The sequence below is a fragment of the Nicotiana tabacum genome, chromosome 5, assembly GCF_000715075.1.
Source record: "Nicotiana tabacum cultivar K326 chromosome 5, ASM71507v2, whole genome shotgun sequence".
Lineage (NCBI taxonomy): Eukaryota > Viridiplantae > Streptophyta > Magnoliopsida > Solanales > Solanaceae > Nicotiana > Nicotiana tabacum.
The window spans coordinates 48,572,486-48,590,079 of record NC_134084.1 but is presented as its reverse complement, the minus strand read 5'-3'; the positions used below and the strand labels follow the sequence as shown (position 1 = coordinate 48,590,079).

The following is a 17,594-nucleotide window of genomic DNA, read 5'->3' as shown; positions in this document are numbered from 1 at the left end:
AACTTCGCTCGGGACAAGGTTATTTTAGCCCAAGACCCCCCACAACTCGTATAAAAGGGGCCCTAAACCTAATTTGGAAGATATCTAACATACCTTGAAGGAGAATTCACGTGGAGGAACACACATCACGCTTGGAGGATGCCTCTAACTAGTTTTTCTTGTAATCCTAAAGTTTATTAGTTCTAGAGTTGTGGGTGCTACATGAACGTTGTAGTTTGAAAGGTTGAATTGTTCTTATTATTTTATCATATTGGTTTATTTATTCAATCTTCCGCATAATTATTTGATTGGTTGATCACCAATTGAATACTATCTACGAATCTAGGATTGAACTCGGGAGAAGGAATTTAGATTGCAAATAAGATTGAATAGAGCAAGATCTTGAGCTCGAGCATTGGGAACTGATTTGCGGTTAGGATAGGGATATACCTAATCGTCTTGCTTGGTTATTATAGGGAATTATTAATGTGTTCTTGTTAACCCTAATTCCATAGGAATATAGGCGTTAGGTTAGCTTGAATAGGCGAGTTGTACTTCGGGAGAAGGCTACGAGCAATATTAACCATGTCAACCAATTAACTAGATAAATTAATTAGACAATTTAGGTAGAAAACTCAACGGGATTGTTAGCTAACCCATAGCTCTAGAATATTCTCTCCCATTGAATTGGTCTTTAAGTTTGTCGTTGTTTTCTTTAATCTCATAGGTTATTACGGTAGATTAGTTCAAGTGAATTATTCATACTTTAGGATTCGCTTGAATAGATTAATTGTTTGAGTTTAATTTAGTTGATAGTTAATCACAAGTCCCTGTGGGTACGATATCTGGACTTACAATATTATATTACTTGTCGACCATAAATACTTGTGTGTACGTTTGGGAGCAACAAGTTTTTGGCACCGTTGCCGATGACTTAGAAATTAACTATTTTACTAGATTAGATTTTTACTTTTCATCTATTTAAGTTTTTAGATTTAGTTTAGTGTAGTTAGTATTATATATTTTTTTACATGACATCTTTATACGAAAAGTGGTGGAATAGTAAGTATTCTTATTTTTGTGATCCTTGTCCATATTGTAAAGGACACCACTTGTGGCAATATTGTAAAAATATTTCCAGAACTGAGTTGTGTGCACCATCTCAATCCTGTACTATATATGGTGGTAATTGGAATAATTGTCCCAAGTATTGTTATCCTACTCCAATCCCTTCTTATGTTGATTCTAATAACTCCTGTGAGTTTGACAGGAGTAAGGAATTGGATAATGAGGAACACGATGTTCACACTCATGATATGCACGGGAAATTATTAGAGGAATATGGAGGTTTCTGTGAGAAAATTACAAATGGGATGCAACACTTTATAGAAGGAAGAGCTTAACTGGGACAAGAGATCGACCAATTTGGCAATTCTATTCGCGACTTGAAGGCTTAATTGAGTGCAAAGGTTGATGCATGTAACACCCAACAATTTAGTGATGAGCTATGTGAAGCTGAAAAAGATTTTCTAGGCCAAATTGAGGAGCTAAAACGAGAATACTGTCACAACCCTAACCCGTACTCGGTCGTGATGACACCTCTCGTGAAGACAAGGCCAGCCGACACTTCCCATTTTTCAATTATTAACAGTTAAGCAATTAAGAAACGGTCTAAATGTGATAAAATAAATCCGAAATAACCATGATAACATAAATACGCGGAAGAACACCCATACACAATCCTAACCGGGGTGCCACTGGTCATGAGCATCTATAAGTCATTATACAAATCCGCTAAGTCAATAAACTAGTACAGCTGTCTGAAAAGAGATAGAAGTGATAAAAGAGTAGAGACACAGGACTGCGGACGCCAACAGCTACCTCGTGAACTCCGAATATCTGCCTGAAGCTGGAGGGATCAGCACTCGGGAGCAGAACCAGCTACGCCTGAATCTGCACACAGGGTGCAGGGAGTAAAGTGAGTACTCCAACTCAGTGAGTAACAAATGTAAATAAAGACTGAAAGTAAGAAATCATGTAAGACAAAAAGCATTCTATAAAGAAGCAGTAAAACCATTTAGAATCAGTAAATTAGTGAAAGGCAAGTAAAATCCTTTAACTCAAATATAGTTTCATGAAAAGCCTTTTTCAATAATTAAGCAGGTAATTGACAATCAAATATCAAAAATAAACACATAAAGGCTCGTACCTCGGGCACAATATCAACAAATCCGCTCCTCGGGCAACATCTTAGAACAGTACCAACCCCTCGGGCAATCACATAGAATAGTACCAGCCCCTCGGACTCAATATCACATCATAATGGGTACCCGGGCTCACTGGGGGTGTACAGACTCCTGGAGGGGCCCCTTACGGCCCAAGCACAATATCAAGCCACCTCGTGGCATCATCACTAGGCCCTCGACCTCATATCAATTAAGCCACCATGTGGCGTACATATCTCAGGCCCTTGGCCTCATAATCAGTATCAAATGTTTCCTCACAACATAAGCCCTCAGCCTTACTCAGTCAAAAATCCTCACAAGCCACTGGGGCAGTAGTAAAACATGTTTCTTAGCCCAAAAATATCGTTTAAAAGAGCATGTAAGTGTTTAAAATAGAGTAAACATGGCTGAATAAGAAAACAATGAAATATAACATGACTGAATTCAAGTATAAAGTCAAAACAGTGAGGAAATACCAGTAAAAAATCCCAAAGGGTTCAAATAATTGGCACCAGGCCCAAATATGACATTCAGCCCAAATAATGATGAAAACAAGTAGATTTCAGTCAAATACGCGGTAAAATAATCAGTTGGGATGGACCAAGTCAAATCCCCAATAGTTCACGACCCCACGCTCGTCATCAAGTGTTTGCCTTACCTTAATATAGCACTACGATGTGAAATCCGGGGTTTCAAACCCTTAGAACATCATTTACAATCATTACTCACCTCGAACCAGTCAAAGCTCTAGCTCGCGACGCCTTTGCCCCTCGAATTGGCCTCCAGTCGCGTCGAATCTATCCAAAATCAGAACGAGGACGTCAAAATATGCTAAGGGAACGAAGTCCAAGCGGAAACAATCAATAAACTGCACAAATCCCGAAATTACCAAAACCCGACCCTCGGGCCCACGTCTCGGAATTCAATAATTTTTACATCGATAGAGTCCTTATCTCCCCACGAGTTCATACATATCAAAAGTTCTCAAATCCGACCCCAAATGGTCTTTCACATCCCTGATTAAAGGTCTAAGTTTCCAAGCCCTAGTTTCCCCAATTTTCACCCTTAATTTTAATTATTTCTAGCTCTAATCCATGTAATAATAGAATAGGAACGAGTTTTATGTCCAAATTCCTTACCTCAATGAAGTTCCCTTGAAATCCCTCTTTCAAATCGCCCAAAAAGCTCTCAAGCCGAAGTAAAAAATGGTGCAATAGCTCAAATTCGCGAAATGAAATAACTTATATGTTCTGCCAAGACCTTTTTCGCATCTGCAACACAATACCCGCTTTCGCGATACTGCATTTGCGGTTAAATCCTGCGCTTCTGCGGAAATCACTTATCCAGCCTAAATCGCATCTGCGACCACACTTCCGCATCTGTGACATCGCAGATGCGGTCACCTTACCGCTTCTGCCGTCTCTGCTCACCTGACCCTTTTTCGCTTCTGTGATGGATCTCCCGCACGTGCAGTGCCGCACCTGCGGTTCCCAATCCGCAGGTGCGAAAATACCAGAAGCAGCAATTTAGTAGATGCAATAACAATACAAACTTCCCGTCAACCATCCGAAATCTTCTCGAGGCCCCCAGGACCTCAACCAAAAGCACAAACATATCCTCATACCTTATTCAAACTTGTTCCAATCATCAAAACACCTCAAACAACATCAAATCACCCAAAACACATCGAATTCAAGCCAAACTTTCCAAAATCTTCCGAATTCTGCTTTTGATAAAAAACCCAACCAAACCACGTCTGAATGAACTGAAATTTTGCACACACATCCCAAATGACACCACGAAACTACTGCAACTCTCGAAATTCCATTCTGACTCTTATATCAAAATCTCGCCTACCAACCGGAAATTGCCAAAATCTCAACTTTGTCAATTCAAGCCTAAATCTACTCCAGATCTCCAAAACCCAAATCACCTCTCGAAGCTAACTGAATCATCGGAACTCACATCCGATCTCTCTAACACATAAGTCAATATTCAGTTGACTTTTCCAACTTAAGCTCCCTCAAAATAGATTAAGTGTCTCAAACCTTACTAAATTCCTTCCGGATTCGATCCGACCAACCCGATATCACATAACACGGATAAACAAAGCATAAAGAAGCAGAAATGGGGAAAACAGAGCGGTAACTCATGAGATGACTGGCCGGGTCATCACATCCTCCCCAACTTAAACAAACGTTCGTCCTCGAACGAGTCAAGAAACATACCTGAAGCCTCAAACAGGTGAGGATATCTGCTCCGCATCTCCCGCTCGGTCTCCCAAGTAGCCTCCTCCACGGGCCGACCTCTCCACTGCACTTTCACTGAAGCTATATCTTTTGACCTCAACTTTAGAACCTGACGACCCAAAATAGCTATTGGCTCCACACCATAAGTCAAGTCATCATCTAACTGAACCGTGCTGAAACCAGAACATGAGATGGATCCCCAATATACTTACGGAGCATAGAAACATGAAATACCGGGTGCACACTCGACAAGATGGGTGGCAAAGCAAGCGTATAAGCCACCTCCCCAATCCTCCGAAGCACCTCAAAAGGTCCAATGAATCACAGACTCAATTTCCCTTTCTTCCCAAATCTCATAATACTCTTTATGGGCGAAACCTTCAACAGAACCTTCTCACCAACCATGTAGGACACATCTCGAACCTTCCTATTAGCATAACTCTTTTGCCTCGACTGCGCTGTATGAAGCCTCTCCTGATCACCTCCACATTTTCTAAGGCATTCTGCACCAAATCAGCCCCCAATAGCCTAGCCTCACTGGGCTCAAACTAACCAACTGGAGATCTACACCGCCTCCCATACAAAGCCTCATATGGATCCATCTAGATACTCAACTGGTAGCTGTTGTTATAAGCAAACTCTGCAAGCGGTAGAACTATCCCATGACCCTCCGAAATCAATGACACAATCACACAACATGTCCTCCAATATATGAATAGTACACTCGGACTGCCCGTCCGTCTGAGGATGAAAAGTTATGCTCAACTCAACCTGGGTACCCAACTCTCGCTGCACAGACCTCCAAAACTGCGAGGTAAACTGAGTGCCCCTATCTGAAATGATGGAAACTGGGACACCATGCAATCGAACAATCTCTCGGATATAGATCTCTACCAACCGCTAGGAAGAATAGGTAGTACACACAGGAATGAAGTGGACGGACTTGGTCAGCCGATCCACAATCACCCAAATAGAATCGAACTTTCTCAAAGTTCGTGGAAGTCCAACAACAAAGTCCATAGTGATCCTCTCCCACTTCCACTCTGGAATATCCATCTACTGAAGCAAGCCACCCGATCATTGATGCTCATATTTCACCTGCTGACAATTGAGATACCGAGCTACAAATCCCACAATGTCTTTCTTCATTCTTCTCCACCAATAATGCTGTCTCAGATCCTGATACATCTTCGCGACACCCAGATGAATGGAATACCGCGAGCTATGGGCCTCCTCCAGAATCAACTCCCGAAGCCCATCCACATTGGGCACACAAATCTAGCCCTGCATCCTCAACACCCCATCATCACCAATGGTCACATCTCTGCCATCATCATGCTGAACTCTGTCCTTAAGGGCAAGCAAATGCGGATCATCATACTGGCGCTCTCTGATGCGATCATATAAGGAAGACCAAGAAACCATACAAGCCAATACCCGACTAGGCTCCGAAATGTCTAACGTCACGAACCGATTGGCCAAGGCCTGAACATCAACTACAGGAGGTCTCTCCCTAACTAAAATATATGCCAAACTCCCCATACTCACCGCCTTTCGGCTCAAAGCATCGGCCACTACATTGGCCTTTCCCGGATGGTACAATATAGTGATATCATAATCCTTAAGCAACTCCAACCACTTCTGCTGCCTCAAATTGAGATCCTTCTGTTTGAACAGGTGCTAGAGGCTACGATGATCAGTAAATACCTCACAAGACACACCATACAAGTAATGCCTCCAAATTTTTAACGCGTGAACTATGGCAGCCAACTCCAAATTATGAACGGGGTAGTTCTTCTCATGGGGATTCAACAGATGAGAAGCATAAGAAATAACTCTACCCTCCTGCATCAATACTGTCACACTTCCTTTTTCACTACCTCGTAAGGGAGCAAGGGAGTTTTTTCCAACTTAAAGTGACAATCAAAACGAGATTTATTTTATTTAGATTTCAGAGTCTCCACTTGGATGATTCATAGTGTCCCAAGTCACCGATTTAGAATCCTGAATCGAGGAAAGATTGACTCTGTTTTTTAGTTCGCGAACACAGAAATCCGGGTAAGGAATTCTGCTAACTCGGGGAAAGGTGTTAGGCATCCCCGGATTCTGTGGTTCTAGCACAGTCGCTTAACTATTATCATTGGCCTGATTATCTGATTTTAAAACACTTTTAAACCTATGTGAATTTTACTTCAAACCGCTTTTAATTAAACCTCCTTTAATTATTTTAAGGAAGATTTCAATGTCATCTAAAATACGTCTGTGGACCACGCCACTTGAAATGCACCCGTAGTTCGAGACATATTTTATTTAACGTTGTTAAGATTTGGATTTGGGTCACATGAAATGCACACCCAAATTTAGGAAGGTAATTTTAAATTACGCGCCTAAAGCAACTACGCATTTTCAACTTTACGAGGGCCATGGAAAATTCGCTAAATGGCGCACCTCAATTTCTAAGGATAAAAAATATTAATTAAATGAGGGCCATGCATTTATGATTTTTGTTTGGCATGACACGCCTCGAATTGTTCAATCAAAGTATTTCTAACTTAGCTCGTGAGGGCCATAAATTATATATTTGGCTAATATGGCGCACCTCAAATTTCTATAAAAAGCTAACTAATTTTGTGAGGGTCATGGGCTTAGGGGCTTTATTTGGCATGGCATGGCCCAAAAGCATTTTTATAATTCCAAACGCCAAACTTTATCTTAAAGAAACAAACCAAAATGTTCATCACATATCCGTCATAATCCCCTTACAAATGTTAACAAACAGAAAATAATCTTAAAACAAAATATGCAAGTTACTAACATAAAAAAAAAGAAAGAAGAACGAGAAATTAGAGGAAAGGAAAATAATAATAATAAAAAAACTCCAAAATAATTGGTACCTATTTATAAGAAAAGTTCCGCTCAAAAAAAAATTGTGATTCCAATTTAACAAACATAAGATACTTTCAAAAGCATTTTACACATTTAATTATCAACTTTCACTTTGAGCACCACTTTTTCCATTTCTTTTATTTTTTATTTTTAAAATGTTCATTGCAGAACTTTGTACACTCTCATATAGATGTAACAAAACTTTAACTCTCACCATAATATGATGCACAAACCAAATAGAACATTGAAATTGGGGCAGTGAGTAATAGTTTAGTGAATGGAGCAATTTTAAGCCTCAGTCTTTACCTAATTTGTTGTAAGAACAACTAGTAGCTCCATAATCTTTTATAATTGCGGAAACACACCGAGTTAACTTCACACTACTGGTTGAACTCAACATTCATACAATGGTTCTAAAAGTGAAACACAGTAGGAACCATACACAATTAAAACTATGCATAGAATTGTGCTAACCTTTCTTCAAAGCACAACTAAACATGATTCATAAAACAAGTTTCACCCAAATATTTATGCACTGTCCAGATTATTCCTTTAAGATCAGAATCAACTTTAAGGTGATTAAATTCAATTAATCTAGCATACATAGGCCTGTTATTATCACAACCAGACAAACTAACACACAGATTCAAACTAATAGGAATTAGGATTTGAATTTCATTCCATTTACCCAAATACTACAAACTTAGGAATATATGGGTACCTGTTTTTGAAGCAAGAACAAAAAAATAAACTGGACCGAAAACCAAACAAATGCGAGATGCTTCAAATTGGAGCCCAGCCCAGCAACCAAACGTCTCCCTTAGCAGCAGTACTAACAGCACTCCAAGCTCACCACGAACTTTAAAAATCCAGAAAATGCGAAGCCAAGCAATGGAAAACCAGATGAATGCAGAAACTCCTTTTTTTTTTAGTTTTTCTCTTGCCTCCTAGTCCCTTTGTTTTTGATTTTCAGACTTCTACTCTCTTTGGATTTTTATGAATTTTTAACCTCAAACTACTCCTAAAACATGAGAGAGAGGGTGAGTCAATTGGTGAATCAGTGAGAGTCCGAATTTTGAATGGGTTGTGAGTGTGTGAGGTTATGATTAGAGGAGGGAAGAGATGAGAGTGAAAGAGAAAGGCGTTGACTGATGGTTTCTGGGTTAAGGAGGAAGGGTGCGACAACTAATGTTGAAGAATGGGGGATCTCCCTCGTTTGGTGAAATGAGAAGAAGAAAAAGGGGTGTAGCGGCGCTGGTCTTTAGGCGTTCTAGGTCTGATTTTTTGTTCTCTTTTTTATCTCATTTAGGTGTTACCGCTATTATATAGATCTAGGTCTAAATGTGCATTTTTGTGTTAATTGATCCTAGGTCCTTAGGTTCTTTTTATTTATTTTTTGTTCCAAAGAAGAGTCTAGAAGGGTCCCTAGGATTATCTTAATGGGTATTGGGTATTGGGCTTAAGGAATGAGCTAGAAACTTGGGCCTTTATGACTAGCTATGCTTAAAATTAGCTTAATTAACTTAAAAATATTATCAAAAGTATTAATTAGCCCTACTTAAACAATTATTAAATTAAGACTGACCATTAAAATAAAACTATTTTTTGGTATTTTTTTCAAGGTTAAAAAATGACTATAAAATATTAATGAACCTATTTTTTTTGTAATTTTTATTTTCTTGTAATAAAATAAAAGTAAAAGAGTAAAAATGAGTTGAAATAGATATATTAAGCCTAAAATAAATATTTACGTGCTAAAATATAAAAATCTTGGGGAGGGTCAAAAATCACATCTCTACAGCTGCCCCTCTTTGACTGGAAAGATGAAGTATTTTCAGACAAAGAACGACTAGACAGGTTTTTTGACCCAACCCTTATTTGGGGAGACTAAAAACTAAAAGAAAGGAGAATGTGACCAAGCCCGGGTATCTGAGCTGCCTACATATCCTTGGCTATAAAGGAATCAGGCCACGTGTAGTTCAAAATTAGGAAGAGTGATGGAGTATACCGAGGTGGAGAGCCGATTGAGGTGCCGTCGAGGTTCCGGTCCACGGTCCCGTTATTACAGCAAAATCAAAATTAAAAAGACTAACTAAGCCTATCAGTTACGAGTTACAAAATTCCTATCTATGAGTCTTCTGAAGATTGATCTTGAATCTTGGTTGGTTATTCATACAGACTCTGATCTGAATCTTGATGCTTGTTAGCTGCAGGTGTTGGTTCAATCTTCTTCAGCTTTTTCAAACCAAGACGGGACATGCAGAGCTTGTGACCTCATCCATGTCTTGAGCAGCTCACATCTTTCATTAACTTGTGCATTTGGATTCACTTCTTGTCTTTCTTTTTATTTTGTTTTTTTACTTTTTATTTTGGATTGTGACTAACTTCTGTTGATCATCTCGGACTACTGACTTGCATTCTTGATGCAAGCGTCTTTTGTTGCTGACCTGAATTGCATTCTGAATTGAATTCTCTTATTTTCCAGGCGGACGCCTGATTGCTGAACTTGAACCGTCTTCTCTTGTTACTTGACACTGTTTTCCCTTGCACCTTGAACCATTTTCCCTTGAAACTTGAATTGTCTTCCTTCGAAACTGCTTTCCCTTGAAACTTGAGTTGTCTTCCCTTGTTCTCCAGGTGGGCGCCTGATTACAACAAAACAGACAAAACAAAAAAAAAATTCTGCCCTAGTTTGTATTAGGAAGATTTGTGAGTTGTTAACAAAATTGTAAACCACTTATACTATTGATGTAATGATGAGAGTAAACTAAAGAATAGACCAGGAAAACTATAAACTAAGCTTGATTAAAGTAAAAACTGACCCTATTCTCCAGGCGGGGCCCCTTGATTTCAAGAAAACTAAACATTGATAATCTTAAGAAAACTAAAAAAAATGACTCCCCCTTTTTTTCAACTTCAGACTTTCCCTTTTTTTTAAAAAGAAAAAATTATTATCCTAGGAGAAAATTCATCGGACTAGATTTTCTATCTTAGGAAAAAGATTCATCGGACTAAGATTTTGATCCTAGTTCATCAGACTAGGTCTCTTTTCTACTTCTTTTTTGGTATCTTAGGAGAAAGGTTCATCAGACTAAGATTTCTATCCTAGGAGAAAATTCATCAGACTAGGTCTTCTAATTTGTTATCTTAGGAGAAAGATTCGTCAGACTAAGATTTATATCCTAGGAGAAAAGTTCATCAGACTAGGTCCTCTATCTTAGGAGAAAAATTCATCAGACTAAGATTTCGATTGGGAGGAAAATCCATCAGACTAGGACTTTTTATCCTAGGAGGAAAAATGTGAAGATCAATGGCAAGATTTTATGCACAATTGCAAGACAAATAAAGGCAAATATTTGAGAAACTTCCCTTTGTCGGCTCTTTTCGTCTTTTCTTTTTCTTTTCTTTTTGTTTGTTGCTTTTTTTTTTTCATTTTTTTCTTTTTGAATCACTTTCCTTGCACCGCTTTGTTCCTGTTTCATACAAAAGAAAAATTTGTCAGTTTTGAAAATGGTGGTCGGTTTATGGCCTTGAGTCTTGGGCAGCTTGGCTTCTGCCTAATCAGCTTGAGTTGGTATCAAAAGACTTTTGTTCTACACCAACTCTGATTGTTTCACACCAGTACCATTTGTATTTGCAGCTCAAACAGCCTTATCCCAATTGGAGATCTTTGCTTAGGTGACCTTTTCCGATATCTTGAATGACTTCCTGCTTTTAAGCAATTTGTCTGTTGGAGAGAATCACCAGTTATCTTTGCTTGCGCCAGGCAGGCTGACAAGAGTCTTTAGGGGGAGCCTTTGCATGAATCCTCAAGGCATGTTGACAGTAAAAACTGAATGTGCTGGCCAAATTCACTTTGTGTAACTGAAAAGCTGGTAGCTGTTTTGAAATCTTTTCTTGCTTGTTTTGACAAGGACTGACTTAGAGTGGAGGACACAATGGTGCAAAGAAACAAGTATTAACAAGAAATGCCCCTGTCGGAGGGACAGAAGGAAGAATTTTTTTCTTTTTTTTCAATAACTAGACTTAATGATCGTGACATGCATTTTGGACTTAACAACTGATCTATCAAACTGACCAAATCTTCCTTTTTACCATTCTTATGATCTTTGAAGTCGGGCCTATCCGTGCCAATCCTTTACATCAGCTTCACGACTCACTTTCGACTAATGGTGCCCCGAGGAATTTTCACCAACAAGCCTCTCTCATTTATTCATCTCTACTTACCGTCATCTTACTGTGCTTGTGAGGGTTTTCACTAATAAGACTCTCTCATTTTTTTTTCTTTTTCTTTCCCTCTTTTTGTGAGCAACTCGACGATGTTCTATGTCGTGTGATAACTGTTGCTCATTGCATGCGTCTCTTGGCATTCTTGAAGGCATATTGGGAGGTCTTTATTTGGAAGGTTTTTGGATAGGGTTGGAAAGAAAGGTCGGCATGAAGGCTCAAAATAAACTCAAAATGAGGGGTTGTAGACTTACAACTCTTGGAATCGACTCTTTCAAAAATGAAATAAAATCTTTGCTCCAGTTTCAGATGCTGGGGAAGTTTTGGGTTTTTTTTTTCTTTTTTTTTTGAATTCTTATTTGGTTGGACTGAACTGTGAGGCTGCCTACGTATCCTTATTTTTTAAGGAATCAGGTCGAACGTAGTTCAAACATCTGACCTAACTATTTTTTTCATTTTTCTTTCTGTTTTTTTCTCTCTTTTTTTTCTATCTTTTTTGTTTCTTTTGTTTTTAAAACAAATTGCCCAGCTTCTATTTTTTGAGGGCATGGACCTTTGATAATTCTTTTCTTCTTTTTGTTTACTTGAACTTTCTAAAAGCTGCCCCAGTTTGTACTCATGGGGCATGGACTTTTCTTTTCTTTTTTCATTTTTTTTTCTTTTTTTCATTTTTTTTTCTTGACTCTAAACTTGATTCCAAAAGAGGGTGATCAAAGAAAATAACACAGGCTCAAAAATGTGACAAAGGATATAAAGGGTTTGGGTAGCAGAAAAAAGGCCTCCCAACCTTGAGAACACCAAACATAGTATCTTTCACAATCACGACATTGATGGACATGTTGCTTTTTGAGTCTTTTTCAATGTAAAGCTGTATGAGCAATACTTTCCTTGCAATGAATGCCCCTTGTCAATACAGGTGACTTTTCTTGGATTTTGTCTTGATGAAGAAGATGCATTTTGCCACTAACTAATCCATTTTAAGTTGTCTGGAATAGACTATCTTTTGAAAAACACTTTCTATCTCTTAGTGCTAAACAAATTTCAACCCGTCCGATCATCCTTAAGCCCGATCTTCTCAAATGATTCAAAAAGTAGAGATCCTTAACTTCTATGAGCATGACTGCTTTGGTTCCATGTAAACTGGACTCATGCTTTTTTTTCCAATTGTTTCATGTCTCTATTCATCTTCAAAAGTGTCTCTTTCTCACTTATCAAATTCAAGACTAAATAAGTTTTCTAAGATCTGGCCAAAAATTCCTCATACATGTCATGTCACCAAAAATTAGCATAAACAGAACTATGCACAAAATGGACACAAAATGATTGACTGCTTTTTATTGAATAAAGAATAGCAGGGTCCGATAACACAAACGAAGAAGAAAATATGACAAAATAAGCTACCATGCTAAAAGAGGAGTGACTTTCCAGTTACTAAGCAACATCTTAGCCACACATTCGCACATCAGCATTACTACGGCATTTAACCATTTTGAATGCTTTGGATTCAACACTCAAATTTTGACGATCATCCCTAGCAGCCCATGTCCTATTACTCAACTCTGGTAAAGTCAACCCCACATTTGCCTCCATTTTTAATTTGTGACCCTGGATCAACAACAATGGTGCTTATTCCCTTGGTTGAGAAGATACTTTTATTTCCGAGAGATCTTGGATTGTTCTTGTGACTCACCATTGCAAACCAACAAACCGACCACCTTTGACTAACTTTTATTTCAAAACAATAACCATGTTAGAATAAACACTCTTTCTTTTTATTTTCTTTTTTTTCTTGTTTCTTTCCTTTCTCTATTGTTTTTTCTTTTTTTCTTTTTCATTTTCCCTTTTTAAACCATTCGATCGAACCTGATGTGGGTTGCCTACGTATCATGTGGGAACATGAATCAGATCTTGTGTAGTTCGGAAAAATCAGGAATAAAGGAAATAAACTAACTCTTTTTTTTTGAATTTTTTATTTTATTTTTTCGAAAGAAAGACTTATAAAGAAGAAATGAAATATTTTTGGATTTTGATTTTTCTTCAGCATTTTTGCAAAGAAAGACTTATAAAGAAGAAAGATTTTTTTTTGAATTTTTTTCTGGAATTTCGAAAGAAAAACTTCTAAAGAAGAAAGAAAATATTTTTGGAATTTTATTTTGAATTTATGAAAGAAATGCTTCTATTAAAAAGAAAATATTTTTGAATTTTGAATTTTCTTTTCAATTTGAAGGAAGAATGAAAATATTTTTGGATTTTTGGAAGAAATTAAAAGAAAATATTTTTGTATAGATTTTAAAATAATAATAATTAGGGTCTAAAAGAAAGGCTTTCTAAAGAAGCAAGTAATGGAAAATATTTTTGGATTTTTTGAAAATTGGGGTCTAAAAAAAAGACTTTTCTAGAGAGGAAGTAAAAGAAAATATTTTTGGATTTTTTGAAAATTATGGGCCGGAATCGATGAGGTTTGCCTACGTATCTCACATCCGGTGAGAATCAGACCCGCGTAGTTCACCCAATTTTGACGGAACAGGAAAAACATGACACTTGAAAATTTTGGCTCATTTTGAAATGACTTTTTTTTTTCCAGAATTTTGGCAGATTTTCAGAATTTTCTAAATACTTACTTCTCACTTTTTGTTTCTTTTTTCTTCTTTCTCATCTTTTTTGATTTCCTTTATTTTTTTTTATTTTCTTTCCCTATTCTAGAAGCCAGTCAACATGCAAGCCGAAACAGACAGATAAGCAAGTAGCACGTAAGATGCATCAATATGGTCTTTTGTTTTTGGGTACACTTGTCCTAGACAGACCCAACCCCTGTATTTAGTCTCTAAAGTCAAATGCACATGATGTAGACAAGTGTTCCTACTAGAGATCCGGCATGAGGCTTTGTTATACTAGGTTTAAAATTCGGGTTTATTATTCTAGACCTGGCTTACCCGAGCGGACAACTCGAGCCGGGTGGGGGGGCTGCATACCGGTAACCAAAATATCATCCGGCTTTGCAACTTATCCGAACCTTATTCTATTTGGGATATGACACTAACAGAAAGAAGTCACGCCAGCGTGCACTCCTCAGGAGAGAGAAGAGAGGGGTTTCGTAGCAGTTTATATACAGTTCAGATAATATCAAAGCGGTAAAAGCAACATTTAGCATATTAGGCTCAAACATGTAATAAAATTAGATAATAAATATAGCCAAATATAACAATTATTCTAAGCTCGAATTCTTGAACCCTGAACAAGATATTCTGGGTTCTTATCCCCAACAGAGTTGCCAGAGCTGTCACACCTTCTTTTTCACTACCTCGTAAGGGAGCAAGGGAGTTTTTTCCAACTTAAAGTGACAATCAAAACGAGATTTATTTTATTTAGATTTCATAGTCGCCACTTGGGATGATTCATGGTGTCCCAAGTCACCGATTTAGAATCCCGAATCGAGGAAAGATTGACTCTGTTTTTTAGTCCGCGAACACAGAAATCTAGGTAAGGAATTCTTTAACCCGAGGGAAGGTGTTAGGCATCCCCGGATTCCATGGTTCTAGCACGGTTGCTTAACTATTATCATTGGCCTATATATCTGATTTTAAAACACTTTTAAATCTTATGTTCATTTTACTTCAAATCGCTTTTAATTAAACCGCTTTTAATTATTTTAAGGAATATTTTAACGTCATCTAAAATACGTCTTTGGACCACGCCACATGAAATGCACCCGCAGTCTGAGACACATTTTATTTAATGTTGTTAAGATTTGGATTTGGGTCACATGAAATGCACACCCGAGTTTAGGAAGGTAATTTTAAATTACGCACCTAAAGCAACTATGCATTTTCAACTTTGCGAGGGCCATGAAAAATTCGCTAAAGGACGCGCCTCAATTTCTAAGGATAAAAATATTAATTAAATGAGGGCCGTGCATTTAAGATTTTTGTTTGGCAAGGCACGCATCAAATTGTTCTATCAAAGTATTTCTAACTTAGCTCGTGAGGGCCATAAATTATATATTTGGCTAATATGGCGCACCTCAAATTTCTATAGAAAGCTAACTAATTTTGTGAGGGCCATGAGCTTTATTTGGCATGGCATGGCCCAAATGCATTTTTATAATGCCAAACGCCAAACTTTATCTTAAAGAAACAAACCAAAATGTTCATTACAGATCCGTCATAATCCCCTTACAAATGTTAACAAACAGAAAAAAATCTTAAAACAAAATATGCAAGTTACTAACATAAAAAAATGAAAAGAAAGAAGAACGAGAAATTAAAGGAAAGGAAAATAATAATAATAAAAAAACTCCAAAAGAATCGGTACCTATTTATAAGAAATGTTCCGCTCAAAACAAAATTGTGATTCCAATTTAACAAATTTAAGACACTTTCAAAAGCATTTTACACATTTAATTATCAACTTTCACTTTGAGCACCACTTTTTCCATTTCTTTTATTTTTTATTTTTAAAATGTTCATTGCAGAACTTTGTACACTCTCATATAGATGTAACAAAACTTTAACACTCACCATAATATGATGCACAAACCAAATAGAACATTGAAATTGGGGCAGTGAGTAATAGTTCAATATATGGAGCAATTTTAAGCCTCAGTCTTTACCTAATTTGGTGTAAGAACAACTGGTAGCTCCATAATCTTTTATAATTGCGGAAACACACCGAGTTAACTTCACACTACTGGTTGAACTCAACATTCATACAATGGTTCTAAAAGTGAAACACAGTAGGAACCATACACAATTAAAACTATGCATAGAATTGTGCTAACCTTTCTTCAAAGCACAACTAAACATGATTCATAAAACAAGTTTCACACAAATCTTTATGCACTGTCCAGATTATTCCTTTTAGATCAGAATCAACTTTAAGGTGATTAAATTCAATTAATCTAGCATTCATAGGCTTGTCATTATCACAACCAGGCAAACTAACACACGAATTCAAACTAATAGGAATTTTGATTAGAATTTCATTTCATTTACCCAAATACTACAAACTTAGGAATATATGGGTACCTGTTTTTGAAGCAAGAACAAAAAAACAAACTGGACGGAAAACCAAACAAATGCGAGATGCTTCAAATTGGAGCCCAGCCCAGCAACCAAACGTCTCCTTTAGCAGCAGTACCAGCAACACTCCAAGCTCACCACGAACTTTAAAATCCAGAAAAATGTGAAGCCAAGCAATGGAAAACCAGACGAATGTAGAAACTCCCTTTTTTTTAGTTTTCTCTTGCCTCCTAGTCCCTTTGTTTTTGATTTTCAGACTTCTACTCTCTTTGGATTTTTATGAATTTTTAACCTCAAACTACTCCTAAAACATGAGAGAGAGGGTGAGTGAATTGGTGAATCAGTGAGAGTAATTTTGAATGGGTTGTGAGTGTGTGAGGTTATGATTAGAGGAGGGAAGAGATGCGAGTGAAAGAGAAAGGCATTGGCTTATGGTTTCTGGGTTAAGGAGGAAGGGTGAGGCGACTAATGTTGAAGAATGGGGGATCTCCCTCGTTGGGTGAAATGAGAAGAAGAAGAAGGGGTGTAGCGGCGCTGGTCCTTAGGCGTTCTAGGTCTGATTTTTTGTTCTCTTTTTTAGCTCATTTAGGTGTTACCCCTATTATATAAATCTAGGTCTAAATATGTATTTTTTTGTTAATTGCTCCTAGTTCCTTAGGGTCTTTTTATTATTTTTTGTTCCAAAGAAGAGTCTAGAAGGGTCCCTAGGATTAGCTTAATGTGTATTGGGTATTGGGCTTAAGGAATGAGCTAGAAACTTGGGCCTTTATGACTAGCTATGCTTAAAATTAGCTTAATTAACTAAAAACTATTATCAAAAATATTAATTATCCCTACTTAAACAATTATTAAAATAAGACTGACAGTTAAAATAAAATTATTTTTTGGTATTTTTTTCAAGGTTAAAAAATGATTATAAATCATTAATGAACCTATTTTTTTTGTAATTTTTGTTTTCTTGTAATAAAATAAAAGTAAAAAAGTAAAAATGAGTTAAAATAGCTATATTA

The 17,594-nt window shown here is 37.3% G+C and overlaps 1 long non-coding RNA gene across 3 annotated transcripts; it reads right to left on the bottom strand.

The window, feature by feature from the left end:
• Positions 1-1,644: 1,644 nt before the first annotated feature.
• Positions 1,645-17,158, bottom strand: LOC142181149 (uncharacterized). 3 transcript variants are annotated; one of them, XR_012709499.1, is made up of 4 exons: positions 16,591-17,158; positions 8,061-10,021; positions 2,189-2,528; positions 1,645-1,932 (listed from the first exon to the last, which is right to left on the bottom strand). It is a non-coding gene; the product is annotated as an uncharacterized LOC142181149 (long non-coding RNA). The 3 variants fall into 3 exon arrangements; XR_012709498.1 differs by having other exon boundaries at positions 2,189-3,001; positions 8,061-9,984; XR_012709497.1 differs by having other exon boundaries at positions 8,061-9,984.
• Between the last annotated feature and the right edge of the window lie 436 nt (positions 17,159-17,594).